Genomic DNA, 5,122 nt, shown 5'->3' with positions numbered 1-5,122 from the left:
TTTGAGCTGGATTGAAACCTGGCTAAGACTTGCCAGGTTTCAATGTTGCCAACCCAAGGATCAAACTCAATCTCAAAAGCCATTACAGTCTCTGAAAAAGAGTTTTAAAGATAAAATCTGTAGCTAGTTCTATTTTATATACATATATATGTGTGTGTATAAATATATATATATATTTGCTGTTTCATCTTGTTAATCCCCTTCTCTGTCTCTACCCTCTTCAGCTAAAAAGATCTAAAACTTTCTGCCTTGAACATCACTTCTCTCTTTGGGATTCAGCTGAATGATAAATAGCGTTACAGGATAGAACTTAAATTTTCTTTATATAAACCAGTTTGACTGACATGTGCATGTTAGTAAAACTTTAGGAGATTCAGCCTTACGTGTTGGTGCATCCTCATCAAAGATCTGTGTCATACTAATCACATCCTCAGTTCCATGTTTCATTACGAGATCTGAAAAACAGTACTTTTATCACTGTCCACTTTGTTTTTAAAAGAAATTTGGTATCATTTCTTCAGAATTCAGAGAAAATAAAAGAAGATCAGGCATTTAATTTTTATCACTAACTCATAAAACTGAAAACAAGTTTACTATCTGTAACAGACAAACTGGTAGCATTACATTAATGTTCCACCTTCTTGCAGAAGTTTATAATCTGGCATTAAGTTTTTGAATAAATTCTACTCACTGGTTGTGACAGACTGGCTTATAAAGTTTCAGACAACTGGAAGGAACCTCATGTTCCCAGGCCCTCGTCCACATGGAGGACTTTAGTCATCCCGGTATCTACCAGAAAGGCAACACAGAGCACAAGCAGTCCAGGCAATTTCTGGAGTGAATTGATGACAGCTTCCTGACACAGGAAGCCAAAGAGGGAGCACAGCCAAAGAGGGCTGTGCTGGACCTTGTAATTGTAAACAAGGAAGAACTGTACAGGATGTTGAGGAAGCTTTGGCTGCAGTGACCAAGAGACAGTGGAGTTCAGGATTCTGAGAGAAGGGTTCAGTATCAGGATCATAATCTCAGACTTCAGGAGAGTGGACTTCAGGGAGCTGTTTATAAAAATCCCACGGGATCTGGTCCCAGAGAGAAGAGTCCAAAAAAGCTGAATGATTGTCAAGGATATCTCCTACAAGCTCAAGAATGGCCAATAGGCAGGAAGTCAGGGAAAGGTGGCAGAAAGCCTGCCTGAGAGCTCCTGACAAAAGTCAAAGATAACAAGAAAATATGAAAAGGTGGAAGCTGGGTCAGATGACCTGGAAGGAACACAGAGACAGTGTCTGAGTACATGCAGGATTAGGTAAGCCAAAGCCCACCTTAAGTTGAATGTGTCAAGAAATGAAGGGCAGGCAAGAAGGGCTTCTACTGATGTATCAGCAGCAAAAGGAGGACTAGGAAAAATGCGAGCCTACTGCTAAATGAAGCAGAAGATCTGGTGACAAAGGACACGGAAAAGGCGGAGGTACTAAAGGCCTTCTTCACTTCAGTTGTTACTGGCAAAATTTACCTTCAGGAATCCAAGTGCCCAGAACTGAGGGAAAATTCTGCAGCAAGAATAACTTCCTCTCAGTGAAGGAGGATCAGATTAGGGAACATTTAAACAGACTGGACATGTACGTGTCCATGGGACCTGATGGGATGCAGTCACGAGTGCTGAGGAAGCTAGCCAATGTCCTGCAAGGCCACTACTATCTTTGAAACATCATGACAACCAGTGGAGGTTTCTGAGGACTGGCAGAAAGTGAGCACCACTCCTATCTTCAAGGAGAGCAAGAAGAAGGATCTGGGCAACTACAGGCTAGTCAGCCTCACCTCAAATCCCTGGGAAGGTGATGGTGCAAATTATCCTGGAAACCATTTCCAAATACATTAAGGACAAAAAGGTGATTCTGAATAGTTAGCATGGATTTACAAAGAGAAAGTCACACCTAACCAATTTGATAGCCTTCTACAATGAAATGACTAGCTCAGTGGATGAGAGAAGAATAGTGAATGCTGTTTACTTTGACCTCAGGAAGGCTTTTGACACTGTCTCCCCTAACATCCTCATAGGCAGGCCTAAGTATGGCCTAGATAAGGGGTCAGTGGACTGAAAATTGGCTGAACTGCTGAGGTCGAAGGTTGCCATCAAAGGCCAGCTGGAGGCCAGTCACTAGCCATGTATGCTAGCGACTGATACAGGGGCAAATGTCGTTTATTATCTTCATTAATGACCTGGATTGATGGGACAATGCACAATCAGCAGGTTTGCAGATGGTACAAAACTAGGAGGAATTGTTGATGCACCAGATGGTTGTACTGCCATTCAGAGGGACCTCAGCAAGCTGGAGAATTGGGCCAGCAGTAGTCTCATGAAAGTCAACAAAGAGAAGTGCAGAGTTCTGCCCCTGAAGGAGGACCCTATGTACCAGTACAAGCTGAGGGCTGACTGGCTGGAAAGCAGCTTTGCAGAAAAAGATCTGGAGGTCCTATGGCACAAGCTGAACATGAACCAGCCATATGCCCTTGCAGCAAAGATAACCAACATCATTAGGAAGGGCTGCATTAGGAAGAGTATCATCAGCAGACAGAGGAAGGTTATTATCCCTCCTCTACTCAGCACTGGTGAGACCACGACTACAGTCCTGTGTCCAATTCTGGTCTCTCCAGTACAAGACAGACATGGACATACTAGGACAAGTTCAGTGAAGGGGTGTATAGATGATTAAGGCCTTGAAGCCTCTGACACATAAGGAGAGACTGAGAACACTAGGATTGTTCAGCCTTGAGAAAACGGGGAAATATAAATGCACATGGGAGGGAGTAAAAAAGATGGAGCCAGACTGTTCTCAATGGTATCCAGTGAAAGAACAAGAGACTTCAGATAAAAACAAAGGTCAGAAGAAATTAGTGTTGGGACAGGAGTTTGCTTACGAAGCATCTGCTAAAAATGCCAAATCTTGGATAACAGCTTTATATGGAAATTAGTGCTACAGTTCTACCTACCATCATGGTCAAATCTCAAGATCTGTGCGCACACACCACAACTTTGTATATTCTGCTTTTTTTCCAAATAACAACACAGACATCTTGTTTCATTTGTTATTATCAGCATCTTATTTGAGTACGATCACTGCCTTAAAATATTCTGCTTTTCAAAACTTCAGCGATAACATTCTCACCTTCTAAGATAGTCTTCGGGTCTTTATGACTTGACACTACAGTACTCAATTTTCTTCTCTTTTYCCTGTTAAAATGTACATTACTTCAAAATGAGTATTGGGGGGACAGTTACTTTACAAGAAACATAATGAGGAACTTCTAGAGATAAAAGCACAAGCTGTTGTATCATGAGCTAAAAATACAATGCTCCAAGAACTTGCAGTGTTTTTGATTTCTTTCCTTTACGCACAGAACCTTCCAAAGCCATGCTGGAATTAATAGCATTGGGTCTGTGTGGCTCAGACTTTCAGTGTAGCCTACACACTCACTTCTTCTGTTTTATGTATTCCCTTATCAATAGAATAATAATAATCAATAGAATTCTGTGTTTTGCTCACAGAAACCCCAGGAAACCAGTCAGAAGCTAAGAGATTTCCAACAAATAMGCTCAGCACATTCCTCCTCATACAAAAAAATAGGCCTGAAGTCCAATTATTTTAAATTCTCATTCCTATCACAATATTTTTAATATCCAGAAGCAATCAGGACTTTGTTTTTACTTCAAAGAGAGTATCTACACACTATTTACAGCAATTAAGTAGCATTCTTCAAAGTATTTAATTTCCTCTTCAATTTCTCCTCTATACAAATAGCATTAATTACACAATTATGAAGCATTCTTACTATTTCTGCTTTTTATATAACCTAAAACTAATATTCTCTCTAACAAGGTAATTCTATCATTTCTCTGGATTCATTCCAGGAAAAAATGTTTTTCCCCTTGGTATTTGTACATTCACTATTGCATAAGTCTGTTAAAATCTTTCTTTTTAACTTATGCCACATATATACATTTTAGATTTGGATTTAATCTAAATGTGATCTTACTGGTCTTTCTTAAGTTCTTGCTTAACTACAGAAGGAGGGGCATGTCCTGGAAGATTCTGAATACAACTCTTCAGTTTTTCAAGCCTCTGGATACATAGAGTCAGTTTAGAAATGCCTTCCACTATACTTTTGTCAGCCATAGGAAGTACAGAATCTGCAGCATGTTCTTCTTCTCCTAGCTAAAATATAATCAGATACGGAAACAATCAAGTACTTAGGTATATACTGGCTATTCAGTGAAGTTGCAGAATTAAGTGGTTTTTTTTCTTCATACCTATCAAAAGCATAAACTTTTGGCATACCAGTATTTTACTGCAAAGCTATTAGACAACTTCCATCAGCTTTCAAGCTGTTTTTGTAATTAGCAGTAAATAACCACAAGTCCTCTGACTTCAGCTCATGTTCACCATAAAGATAAATAGATTAATGAATGACTTTATTGCTACAGTCAGTGTTATTGATAAAATAACATGGAAGTAAATTATAAATTATGCAAGATTAACTTAATACATTAACTTTTCACATAAAACATGGTTTTATAATCTTTTTAGAGAAAGGTTTAACACCTAGTAAAATACATGATCAATAGCATTAACAATATGAATAAATATCAAAAAATTATTTAGACTCTGTCTTCCAGTAATTACTTATCAAAACAGAGACAAAGTCACAGTTTAACTTACTTCTTCCATCAGTTGAGCTTCTTTTCCAAACCACTTAAAAACAACAACAAAAAATGTGATCATCAGTCACTGAAAAATTAAGCTCCTAGTCCAAAACAGAAGTATGAAAATATTTTTTTACATAGCAAATAAATTCTTACCTTAGCCAAAGATTCTAATATCTGAAAGGAGTGGCATGGGGAACAGAAAAAAAAAAAAAAAAAAAAAAAAAAAAAAAAAAAAAAAAAAAAAAAAAAAAAAAAAAAAAAAAAAGGGAAGAATCAAAAACTGATACTAAGTACTTTAAATAAACCTTATATAGTTACACATTTACCATTTATACAATTTTTTTGTAATTTATCATTAGACAATGTCCTCATTTGTGTTAGAATCAGACATCTATGCTACTAAAACAACTAAATTCAATG

At 37.8% G+C, this 5,122-nt stretch overlaps 1 long non-coding RNA gene across 1 annotated transcript; it reads right to left on the bottom strand.

Annotated features, from left to right (window-relative positions):
- Positions 1 to 408: 408 nt before the first annotated feature.
- On the bottom strand, positions 409 to 4,747 carry LOC146597860 (uncharacterized). The gene is made up of 3 exons (XR_014895389.1): positions 4,716 to 4,747; positions 3,165 to 3,229; positions 409 to 455 (listed from the first exon to the last, which is right to left on the bottom strand). It is a non-coding gene; the product is annotated as an uncharacterized LOC146597860 (long non-coding RNA).
- Positions 4,748 to 5,122: the final 375 nt, after the last annotated feature.

This window comes from Rhea americana, unplaced genomic scaffold (assembly GCF_003343005.1).
Source record: "Rhea americana isolate MKP2758 unplaced genomic scaffold, rheAme1 scaffold_176, whole genome shotgun sequence".
Lineage (NCBI taxonomy): Eukaryota > Metazoa > Chordata > Aves > Rheiformes > Rheidae > Rhea > Rhea americana.
This window is presented reverse-complemented; position numbering and strand designations above follow the sequence as displayed.